The sequence below is a fragment of the Capricornis sumatraensis genome, chromosome X (assembly GCF_032405125.1).
Source record: "Capricornis sumatraensis isolate serow.1 chromosome X, serow.2, whole genome shotgun sequence".
Classification (NCBI taxonomy): domain Eukaryota; kingdom Metazoa; phylum Chordata; class Mammalia; order Artiodactyla; family Bovidae; genus Capricornis; species Capricornis sumatraensis.
This window is the reverse complement of record NC_091092.1, coordinates 49,833,164-49,845,992: the sequence shown is the minus strand read 5'-3', so window position 1 is coordinate 49,845,992 and position 12,829 is coordinate 49,833,164. Positions and strand designations below refer to the sequence as shown.

The window sequence follows — 12,829 nt, the reverse complement described above, 5'->3', positions numbered from 1 at the left end:
TGAAGTGACTTAGTAGCAGCAGAAGCAGCAGTATATCATGATATGTATTAAGAATGTTCTTCACTCATGTCAGAGTCTTTGTGACTCCATGGAAAGCAGTGTGCCAGGCTTCCCTGTCCATCACCAACTCCCGGAGCTTGCTCAAACTCATTTCCATTGAATTGATGATGCCCTCCACTATCTTATCCTCTGTTTTCCCCTTCTCCTCCTGCCTTCAATATTCCCCAGGATCAGGGTCTTTTTCAATGAGTCAATTCTTCACATTAGGTAGCCAAAATATTGGAACTTCAGCCTCAGCATCTGTCCTTCCAATGAATATTCAGGGTTGATTTTCCTTAGGATTGACTGGTTTGATCTCCTTGCAGTCCAAGGGACTCTCAAGAGTCTTCTCCAGCCCCACAGTTCAAAAGCATCAATTCTTCAGTTCTCAGCCTTCTTTATGGTCCAACTCTCACATCCATACATGATTACTGGAAAAACGTTAGCTTTGACTATATGGACACTCGTCGACAAAGTGCTAAGCCATTCGGTCATGTCCAACTCTTTAAGATCCCATGCACTGTAGACTGCCAGACTCCTCTGTCCATGGGATTTCCCAATCAAGAATACTGGAGTGGGTTGCCATTAACTTCTCCAGGGTATCTTCCCAACCCAGGGATTGAACCTGCATCTCTTGCATTGGCAGGCAGATTCTTTAACACTGTGCCACCTGGGAAGACCACCCAAAATATGGGACACTTCATGAATTTCCATGTCATCTTTGCACAGGGGCCAGGCTAATCTTCTCTGTATCATTCCGATTTTAGCATATATGGTGCCAAAGTGAGCACATTTTATATCATACTCAGTTTAAAAAAGTCATGTTTATACATTTTGGATATTAGGCACACTAGTGTATACAGACATCAAAATACAATCTTGTGTCCCTGAAACATATAATGTTGTAAACCAAGGTTACCTCCCCCAAAGTCATGTTTTCTTAGAATTATTATATAATTTTTAAGACTTTTAAACATTTTTCATGTGTTCTAAGATTACATTTGTGTTTTACAAAGTATAAACTATATAAATATTCAGGTAAAATCAAAGGCTAGGTTTAGAATATCTTTCTATCTAGAAAAATAGACTACTTACATGACTTTCAGAGTTACTTTATTCTCTGTAATCATTGTCTCCAAAAGAAAGGGAACCAAAGTGATGAAAGCTGGATCATATGCAAGGATCCACTCTTGCTGATTACAAAATGCATTTCATATTTGCAAAGGCAAAGACTGAATTGTATCATTCTAATAGTTTGAATGGGTATTTGGAGAATGTGATGTAGCCATGTGGCATTTCTTAATGATAAAGAATCACATCTCAGTTGGAATCACAGATTATTTTATAACAATTAAATGAATCTTTTCTACCGGTGCTTTGGGGAATATAAAGAATGAGTATTAGAAAAGCTAATTATGTATGCATGTTCACTGCTCCCCTTTGTACACTCTGTCTCCACAAGGATCAGTGAATCATTAACACATAATGCAGCTTGCCAAATGCTTGGCATCGAGGATGGCACTTTTAAGATTATTGGAAGCACAATGATTGAACAGAGAGTATTGGTTCCGGCTTCCAAAATTTCTCTCTGAAATGAGGCACAGTCGTATCCATGTAAAACTTGGATGAAGTATATGAAATGCAACTGGTCCACCAATGTGACCAACCAGGTTCTCAGGTAAAGCAAACCTGAAAAGTTTTGATGGGCCTTCTCTTACGCTTATCCATTGACTGACAGTCTCTTCACCTGATTTGGTTCAGAAATTCCCTATAGTATTATCCGAAGAACTGACTCGCTTCTAAATCTATTTTTTCTTCCCAAGCTATTTAGTTATCCTACTTACATTCTCTTAGCATCCACTCTTTCTCTGCTCTTGCATCTCTATATTTTTATTTATATCTTAGCCTTCACAAATTAAAACAATCTCATACTTTCAAACAGACTGAGAAAGGATAAATCCTCACTGAACTGATTTATAATTTCCTTGTTACACAAACATGCTTTACTTTTCTAGAGAAAGTAATTGATTACATGAGTAAGCAATTGTCATGTGAAATAAGAAGTCATCACCATATTTTCAAAGGTTTTAATTTTTTGGGACTCTTAATATTCTGAGACCACTTTAAAAAAAGCATACTTTTTCAAAAAACTGTTTTATACGTTTCTAAGTCATCTGAAGATGCCTACAAGATATCTTTTCAGGATTATATAGTCAGCTATCTTAATGCTGTGTCTGTATGTGTTTTCTGTTCAATTATTAGTAATATGGCTTTAATGGAGACATAGCATACAGTATTATGCTGTAATTTGCAAGGAGGCTCTTTCTTGCAAGGAGATTTCTTGTACCGTGTAGGTGATTATCCTAAAATATAAAACACTGAAGTATAATAACAAAAATTGCTAACATTTACTGGGGGCTTATTCAACCCCAAGAAACTGTTCTATGCCCTTTATATGTATTAACTCAATCTTCACAACCTTATAAGATATTATTATCATTATTTGACCCATGAGGAAACCAAGGCATTCTGTGGTTAAGCAGCTTGCTCAAAGTCACAAGGCTAATAAGGGGTAGAACTAGGATTTAAATCCAGAACCAATACTATTAACAATGACTATGCTATTCTCATTAATGTTTATAAAGACTAATTTTGAAAATTCTTATGGAAATGTGCCAGGTTAAGAGTTATATGGGAGAAGTATTATTCTTTAGTTGACTCCAGTGCAAGTCCATGTCATTGTGGCATTTAATTTCTCCCCATGTTTACAACTTTCTAAGCACTTCAGTTGTTAAGAATGGTTAAAAACCAAAAATAAGGAGCCCTAAGGGCTTTGTAATTGCCTTAAGCTCTTGAAAGTGAGAAATCTGTTTCAAGGTGGTGGTAGTTTTACTCCCTTTAAACATCATGAAAATTGCCAAATGCTGTCAGTAACTAACCTGCTCTCCTGGCTTAGTTCATAGGTGGAACAATATCATTTATTTCTTTGTCATATGCAAAGCAAAGACTCATATATATATATATATAAACTTGGTTTCTTTTTTATAAATCCATTTATTTCTGCATTTCCAGTTTTGCTTTGGGGGTTTTCAGATAGATTGATTAAATAACTATTGATAGATAATGGCATTGCTTTTGGAATGTATCAGCAGAATGCTTCAGTCCTGGCCTTCTTCAGGTTTGAACACACTTATTGAAATTAAAGCTATTCATCACATTAATGCTTTACTGTCATTTATAGTTAAGACATAAAACTTTTTCCATCCTCTTGGAAAAGGCAACAAGATAAAATTGACATTGGTAGAGAGGTAAGGCATCAGCCAGTGTCACTAGATAAAGATAATTCCTTCAACAGTGAGAAAGAGAAAGCTTTCTTATTAAAATCTTGCACTAAAAATATGTAGCATTTTAGAATCAACATTGCTTACTACCACTCCAAGTGGACAGTCCAATATAAATAATATTATCATGTTATCATCATTGTGAGATATAAAAGTAAAGTAGAATGTTGCTATAAATGAAATGTTTGTGTTGAAATTTAGCCCCATACATAATAGTATTCAGAGATGAGGCCTATGGGAGGTGATTAGGTCCTGAGGGTGGAGCCTTCTTGAAAGAGATTAGTGCCCTTACAAAAGAGACCCAGAGAGCTCCTTCCCACTTTATGCCATGTGAAGACAACAGTGAGAAAACAACTATGTATGAACTAGGAAACAGGACCTCACCTGAGATAGAATCTGCCACCACCTTGATTTTGGACTTACTAGCCTCCAGAACTGTGAGAAATAAATGTCTGTTATTTACAAGCCACTCAGTATTTTTATATAGCAGCCCAAACAGAATAACACAAATGTTAAACTAAGAATTTTATCTATTTTAAATATTAATTTTGTCTCATCTCTTGCCACCTTACCACTTTTCCAATCACAGTGGTCCTCTGACAATTTCTTGAACACATAAGTGTCTTTCTTGCCTCAATATATTTTGGTAGACCTGGAATTCTTTTACTCCTTCTTTTAACCAAGGTTGGTCTCTTTTTAAGATCTCACTTTCAACATCACCCCTCAGATAGATCTTCCTTAACTGTCTTATTGAAAGTCCCCCCCAATTGTATTTTGATATCTATCATATAAAATTTTTCCCTTCAAAGTACTTATCAGAGGCTTTATTGTGTCTGTACCAAAATTTTTGGCTCTCCTACTAGAGGGTGAGTTCCACAAGTAAAGAGTCCTTAAGAATCTGGTTCATGGCTATATTCCTTGTGCTTGCCATGTAGAAGATACTCAGTAAATAATCACATAATAAATAAACTCATTTCCAACACCACCCATTGTCCAAATAACTGAAAATTTTACTTAATATCTAGGTACTGAAAGTGTCTGAAAATTCAGGTTGAATGTCTGAAACAGTCAGCACTTCATCATATTCTACAGTAAGAATGAATTTATAATAAAAGTATTGAGGAAAGATGTAGATTTTACTGAAGAATTCATAGGAGAGAAAAAGAGTGTGTTGCTATTTGACTTCCTTTCTCCACAGTCTCTGCACTCATCTTGCCTAACTGGGAGCACTGCTTCTACTTTTTCGTTATGTAGCGCTCAGTCTCTGCACCCCTCCACCATCTTCCTCTTCACTATCTTTCTGAGGAATTCAGCTGTGGGCTCAAATCTGTATACCAACAAATAAGAATCCTAAATATAATAAGACCCAACCTTTGAAGGAAATTTGATGATTAGCATTTATTTAATGAAGCATACTCCCAGGGAGTCCAAAACAGAGTATTACTGCTGAAAGGTGCTCTGAAAAGTGAAATTTTATCCATTTTGTGACATCTATAAGTGTTGAGAGTTTTTTGTTTGTCGTTTTTGTTTGTTTTCCTGCATTGGATCTGGAAAATATCAATCCTGACACCCAGAGCAGTGCGTAGAATCAAACAACATTATATATATATATACACATTACCTAACACATCTAAAGATTGACCAGACTAATGGTGTATGTCACACTTAGCACTAGATATCATGCATGAAATAGTGGTTCCTATCCAAGGGCAGCCTACAATGCCCATTAAAAACTACAGAGCATGATGCAAGTTTAACAAATTGTATCAAATAATTGCATGCCTGTACTGTCTCAATGGTCATGCTTGTTTATAAGTAATTCTTAATTCTGAAAAAAAGCACTGAAATAGCAAATTCTTTATGTAATTGATGCAGTATCTCAGAAAAGTTATGGTTAAGCTACAGGATGAAATTTTTGTTAAATAAAGCCAGCCCTCTTTTTCTATTAGTTAATTTTATTCCAATTTAGAATGAACAATTTAAAGAAGGAGTTCTTGTCTTGTTACTCATCCACTGTTACTCAGGAGTCAAAGTTTCATTTACTACAGATGTAAGTCAAGCATGTCCTGGTTTGGACTAGGGGTCAGGTCCATAGCATTGCTTATCCTTCAACAGCCCAGATGCTAATGTTTTTCCAAAAACTCTCATAGCTGCGCTCTAGCCATACACTTTCCAGTTTCCCAAGGTGCCTAAAAGAACCGTGCCATCTCATCCTGCTGATCTGAATACAGTTACAATCTAATAGGAAATACAATAGGATACTCACACTGCTGTATGATAAATGCTAGAAGAATGAGGATAAAAGACTATTGCACCATAGATAAAGGACACCTATTCAGAAAACGAAGATCATGGCATCCAGTCTCATCACTTCATGGGAAATAGATGGGGAAACAGTGGAAACAGTGTCAGACTTTACTTTTTTGGGCTCCAAAATCACTGCAGATGGTGACTGCAGCCATGAAATTAAAAGACGCTTACTCCTTGCAAGAAAAGTTATGACCAACCTAGATAGTATATTCAAAAGCAGAGACATTACTATGCCAACTAAGGTCCGTCTAGTCAAGGCTATGGTTTTTCCAGTGGTCAGGTATGGATGTGAGAGTTGGAGTGTGAAGAAGGCTGAGCGCCGAATAATTGATGCTTTTGAACTGTGGTGTTGGAGAAGTCTCTTGAGAGTCCCTTGGACTGCAAGGAGATCCAAGCAGTCCATTCTGAAGGAGATCAGCCCTGGGATTTCTTTGGAAGGAATGATGCTAAAGCTGAAATTCCAGTACTTTGGCCACCTCATGTGAAGAGCTGACTCATTGGAAAAGACTCTGATGCTGGGAGGGATTGGGGGCAGGAGGAGAAGGGAATAACAGAGGATGAGATGGCTGGATGGCATCACTGACTCGATGGACGTGAGTCTGAGTGAACTCCGGGAGTTGGTGATGGACAGGGAAGCCTGGTGTGCTGCAATTCATGGGGTCGCAAAGAGTCAGAAATGACTGAGCGACTGAACTGAACTGATGCTGAGCTTGGAGCATCAGGGAAGTCTTCTAGGAAGAGACAGTATGTGCTTAGAGAACAAATAGATGCAAACCAGATGGAAATTAGCCTGTAGAAAGAAAAAAATTTATAATTTATATAAAGCCAGGTAGACATCATACAAAATGGTCTAGAAATAAGAGAGGTACTGCATTTAGTTTCATCTTGTGGATGCATTGGTAGCAAATTACAAGGGAGGGGTAAAATGGAAAATAGTGAGGTTACCAGGGGCCTTGGGCACCAAGGCAAGAAGTTAAGAGCCATTTAAGGGTTTCAAACAGATAAGTGATAAGTCTAATTTAAGTGTTTACAAATAATAGATTAGCAAGGAAGACTGGAAGCAGAAAGGCCAATAGTTGGAAGCTGCTTTATGAATTTAGGATCATCTAGACCAGGCTGGCAGTGGATTAACCAAGGAAACAGCTGGCAGAGGTGTTCAGAAAGAATAGGAGGGACAGATGGAGATGAGAATGACTTCCATTGTTCTAGGTTGGATCACTGGGTGAAGGGACCTTCGCCCACCAAAGGCAATGCATATCAAGACCCAGTTATTAGTCCCCACTCCACTAATACTAGCTATGTAACCTTCCCCAAGTTCCTCAACCTCTGCAAGCTTCAATTTCTGCATCTGTCCAATGGGAATACACTGTCTTATACAACTCACAGGGCAGTGCAAGGGCAAGATATTTTTAAAACCTTTCCAAAAGCCAATGTAAGGGATTATTAATGTACTCTCTGAACAATGGACTTTGTTGACTAGCTATATAATGTCTGATCATCTTTTACTGTCACATCTATGTCACTTGTTTTCCTTCATTCTGATGGGAGCACTCAAACTTAAAAACTTTGTTTAAAAAATTAAAGATAATATGACAAACTGGGGCTGAATAAACTTTTGGAAGGCAGAAACTGCAGTGGTATTGGTCTTCTTTTAACACGGATACATTAACAAGAAGCTACCCTCTCTCCTGTTGAGAAGGAAAATGCTGTTTTATGCTGAGTCTCTCAGTCATGTCCAACTCTGTGGGACCCCATGGACTGTAGCCCACCAGTCTCCTCTGTCCATGGGAATTCTCCAGGCAAGAATACTGGAGTGGATTGCCATGCCCTCTTCTAGGGGATCTTCCCAACCTAGGGATTGAACCCAGGTCTTCTGCATTTCAGAAAAGATTATTTACCAGCTGAGCTACCAGGGAAGCCTGAGAAGGGATAGGGAAGTTATAAACTCCTGGCATTAAAGAAAGTCTTCTAAGCTGAGTGAGAAATGACTGCAAGTGTCTTCTACATTCACCTCCAAATTAGAAGCTTTCTCCATTACAAAACTTTGCCTTGAATCTGCATGCAGTCTAGCTAGCTGAGCTGGGAGTGTCTCTGACATGGTTTAATATATATGATATCAGAACAACATAACACAGTACTGGGTACTCAGTGGATTTTCAATAAATGGTTTTCAAAGTAACCTAGGATCATAAAAGTCTCACCTGGGTAAAGAACCCTCAAGGGATAGTTTTGGCCAGCAGTGCTTCAAGTGTCGGAGCAGGAGATTGACAGGCAGTGAGTCAGAACGAGAAAGGAAAATCTCAGAAAACTAGTAGAACACTTCTTTTCCATAGCACAATACCTGTGCTATTAAAATAAAAATTATTTTCCAACTGGCAAAAAAAGACTTCATCTTCCCCCCCCCCTTTCCATTAATATATTAGTTATGAAAGAGTGTGATCAGGCTTTAGTAACTGCTGCTCGAGAGTAATAGAAAGTTAAATATTTCTGCAACTTTTCATTTCTGTCAGCGACTGTAAGTGTAATCTATTTCTTTTTCAAAACAGGCATTTTGGCAGGTTATTTAGAAATTCATTTTTAAGGTGACATCTATGATTGTATAAATCCAGGAAGCTAAGCTTTAGTAAAAGCACTAATCAAAGCTGCAAAATGGTAAGCATCATTTCTATCTCCTGAGGAGAGAGAAAAGAGCAAAATATGACATTCTTTTTAAAGGTGCATGTCTGTTATTGTGGCGGTCTCAGAGAATGATTAAACTTACAGACTCTGGCACCACATAATTTGGGGCTCAGGGCTCTGAGCTTAGATTTATGACTTCAGGCAAATGAATCTGTTCAAATTCTATCCTTCAAAATGTGAATAGTAAATGGATAATTTTATGCAAAGCGGCTATTGTAATGCCTGAAGATATGTATCAATACAAGTTAGTTTAAGGAGATAGTATTACTATTAGCATTCACATTATTATCAGTACCGTTTATTGTGACCTAATTATTGCCCTAGGAATTGAATAGCAGTTATCTTATTAAATATACCTATACATTCTTTGAGTTGGGCATTCTTATCCCAGGGGAGGAAGAAGAAAGTTTGCCAGTGGTTGATGTGCTAAAAAAACTGACTTGGTTCCCAGATGAAGGCCCACTTATGAGGCCTGACAGATAATTCAGGGTTTTTCCCTGATAGAAGGAAGCAAAAGACATGAGGAACTGTAGTAAGTGTGTTCATTGTGCTGCTTTCTGAACTATGTTCCTTTTGTCATGTAGAATAAATATGTGTAAAGTAATCATCCATCCCTTTCTACTCTTAGCGTTTTCCCACCTTCCACATCTGCCCCCAAGTGGCTGCCATTAAGGTCCCACAGGAGCCAATTATATCTGGCTCTGAGTGACAGAAGATCCACCTATCTGAGATTGGCTCCGGGCACGGAACACACCTGCACGTTCACAGCCCAGTAAGCACTCCCAGGACTGGGGTTCCCGGGGGGTCCTGAGCTCAATAGCAATATGGGCTGTCAAAGGATGAAGTCAGAAGCAGATGGCAAGGAAACATGTAACCAGTTCTGCAATTTCCTCCTCTCCTAGAGCCATGCCAACCTCCACACTCCTGTCAGAGTTACCGTTTTCAAACACTGATCTGGTCATCTGAGTTCCTGCTTATGAATATTGTGTGGCTTCCATTACTTTGCAGGGTAAAGTAAAACTTCATGAGGTCGTATCTTCCCATCTGCATTTCCCATGGTGTTCTTTATCCACCACATAGTATACCCTCTAGTCCCAGCAAATTACACATAGTCCTCATGACATGATTTCAGATTTCTGTCCATTGTACATGATATGCTCGATGCATGGAGTATGGCTGATCATTTTCTCTACTTTCTTTTAGGTAAGTTCACCAATTATCTCCCCTGAAAAGTTCTCCCCAACCTGTCTCTTGCTCATCCCTTGTGAACAACAGGATGGCACTTAGTATTTAATTTTTAAATGATTGTACTCTACGTGTCTTTTTTTTTTTTCAATTACACTATAAGCTTCCTTTTATTTAAAGTATACTTTTTGTATTTTGCTCTTATTTTAAAAGTAACACAGGCAAACTGGCAGGTTATTTAGAAATTAGTTTTTAAGGTGGCATCCATGATTGAAAAATATTTAAAAGAACATAGCATGAAATATTTACCTGCAGCACTACTTCTCAGAGATAGCCAAGGTTAATATTTGAACATGTTTATGTTTACACATACACAGACATGAACAGTGAATAAAAAAGGCAAAGAACCTGGTGTAAAGAGAATGAGTGAACTTCCAGATATTTAAGTTGGATTTAGAAAAGGCAGAGGAACCAGAGATCCAATTGCCAATCATCCCTTGGATCATTGAGAGAACAAGAGAGTTCCAGAAAAACATCTACTTCTGCTTTACTGATTATGCCAAAGCCTTTGACTGTGTGGATCACAATAAACTGAGGAAAATTCTGAAAGCGATGGGAATACCAGACCACTTTACCTGCCTCCTGTGAAATCTATATGCAGGTCAAGAAGCAACAGTTAGAACTGGACATGGAACAACAGACTGGTTCCAAATCGGTAAAGGAGTACGTCAAGGCTGTATATTGTCACTCTGCTTATTTAACTTATATGCAGAATACATCAAGGAAATGTCGGGCTGGATGAAGCACAAGCTGGAATCAAGATTGCCAGGAGAAATACCAATAACCTCAGATACACAGATAACACCACCCTCATGGCATAAAGTGAAGAACTAAAGAGCCTCTTGATGAAACTGAAAGAGGAGAGGGAAAAAGTTGGCTTAAAACTCAACATTCAGAAAACTAAGATCATGGCATCCAGTCACATAACTTCATGGCAAATAGATGGGGACACAACGGAAACAGTGATAGATTTTATTTTGGAGGGGTTCCTAGATCACTGCAGATGCTGACTGCAGTCATGAAATTAAAAGATGCTTACTCCTTGGAAGAAAAGTTATGACCAACCTAGACAGCATATTAAAAAGCAGAGACATTACTTTGGCAACAGAGGTCCGTCTAGTCAAAGCTATGGTTTTTGCAGTAATCATGTATGGATATGAGAGTTGGACTATAAAGAAAGCTGAGCACTGAAGAGTTGATGTTTTTGGACAGTGGTGTTGGGGAAGACTCTTGAGAGTCTGTCGGACTGCGAGGAGATCAAACCAGTCAATTCTAAAAGAAATAAGTCCTGAATATTCATTGGAAGGACTGATGTTGAAGCTGAAACTCCAATACTTTGTCCACCTGATGTGAAGAATGGATTCATTGGAAAAGACTCTGATGCTGAGAAATATTGAAGGTGGGAGGAGAAGGGGAAGACAGAGGATGAAAGAGTTAGATGGCATCACCGACTTGATGGACATAAGTTTGAGCAAGCTCTGGGAGTTGGTGAAGGACAGGGAAGCCTGGCGTGCAGCAGTTCATGGTGTGGCAATGGACACGAATGAGTTGGACATGAATGAGCGACTGAACTGAACTGAACTGGACATTGATCATTTTGTTCTCGTCCCTTAAACGGGTCATTAGCATGGTCCTTCAAAAGAAAAAACAAAACAAAACAAAACAATACCCTCCCCAAAAAATCACTTCCATTAGACTACAAAAGTTAAAGAGAAATAAGCATATGACCATTGAAGCTTTAATACCTAGCAAATTAACTGCACAATAAAGCATTAAAATGTAAATAGGCAGGTTAATCCATATATTAGGCAGACATGTTCATAAATCATGTTTAATTGTTTTGTTACCGAGTAATCATATTTAAATTTAAAACACTATTTCATTGATCCTAGAATTTGATCCTCAGGATAATATTGTGAGGTTTGCTTAGAAAGTGTCAGGAACCCTATTTCACAAATGCAGAAACTGAGGTGGAGAAGTTGGGCAAAAAGCTACAATTTCCAGGCATGTAAGAGGGGAAAACAAATCTAACTCCATATCGGCTCTTTCTTTTCCTGTGCTGAGTCATCGTGGTTCTGTACCTTTTGTAAAAGAATATTGCCTATAGCTTGAAATATACACGATAGCATATTCTCAGAGCTCTGATCTTTAAAAGTCCATTCATATAAATATAAGAAGTTGCAGAAGAGAGAGTAACATTTGTCTTTTTGAAGGTTTACAAGAAGATCATGACCTGACCTATGTGGACAGGTACAAGAACAAAGGAGTCTAACATCAAGAAGTCTGCAAAAACTAACCACACCCCCTCCCTCACGTTGTCTTTAAAGGTGCTTTGCTGAAATCTTTCAAAGAGTTTGGGATTTTAGGGCACAAGCCACCTGTCTCTTTGCACAGCCCTACAATAAACTTTTATCTGTTCCAAACTCCAATGTTTCAGTTTGTTTAGTCTCACTGTGTGTTGGGTGCACAAATTTGCGTTTGGTAATGGGCAAAAAACTCAATGATATATCTCAACCCTCTGCTTTCTTATTTCTAAGGTAGCTCTTTATTTACTATATTATTTAACCATAATTTGAAGTGAGAACATTGAAACAAGGTGGAAGACTTAGAGCAAATCTCTGACTTTTGTATGAGTTTAGCACAAGTAACTGCATTTGATTGTTGGAGGGGTTGAAGGCCTGGAGTTTGATTCAAATTTTTAAACTTATGCTGCTTTCCTCTAAAGTATCAAATTTTAGAATGATTTTGACACATACAAAAAACATCAAGTCTATTAATATATTCAGCAATTAGCAGAAAAGCATGCTGGAGCTAGAAAGATTTATGATAAAATGTATTAAAGATCTGAAAAATAATAACTTCCATCAAAGTGTAAAGAAGTGGGATTCTTAAGCAAAAATGATAATAGAAGGGAAGATTTCATAATGGTCCTACCATATATTATGAATTATTATCAAGAAGAAAAAAATATTTTTCCCCCTATTACATCAAAGGTAAAATGAGAAGAGATAAGAGAGACTTAAAGGAATGATGAACTTTCTGAATGGAACAGACTCGATGTGAGAGATTCCTTCACTATTTTTAACAATGAATTGAAAATTATTTAAATTTTTCTACCTATCTTCTAGGGAATTCCATTATGAAATTCCTCAAGGTAATTAATCTGATTAAATTCAGCCATGCATAGCCAGAATCCAAGAAAAATTACCAACTGG

At 37.8% G+C, this 12,829-nt stretch overlaps 1 non-coding gene across 1 annotated transcript; it reads right to left on the bottom strand.

Moving 5' to 3' along the window:
- Positions 1–723: 723 nt before the first annotated feature.
- On the bottom strand, positions 724–830 carry LOC138072139 (U6 spliceosomal RNA). Its single transcript, XR_011144285.1, has one exon. It is a non-coding gene; the product is annotated as a U6 spliceosomal RNA (small nuclear RNA).
- Positions 831–12,829: the final 11,999 nt, after the last annotated feature.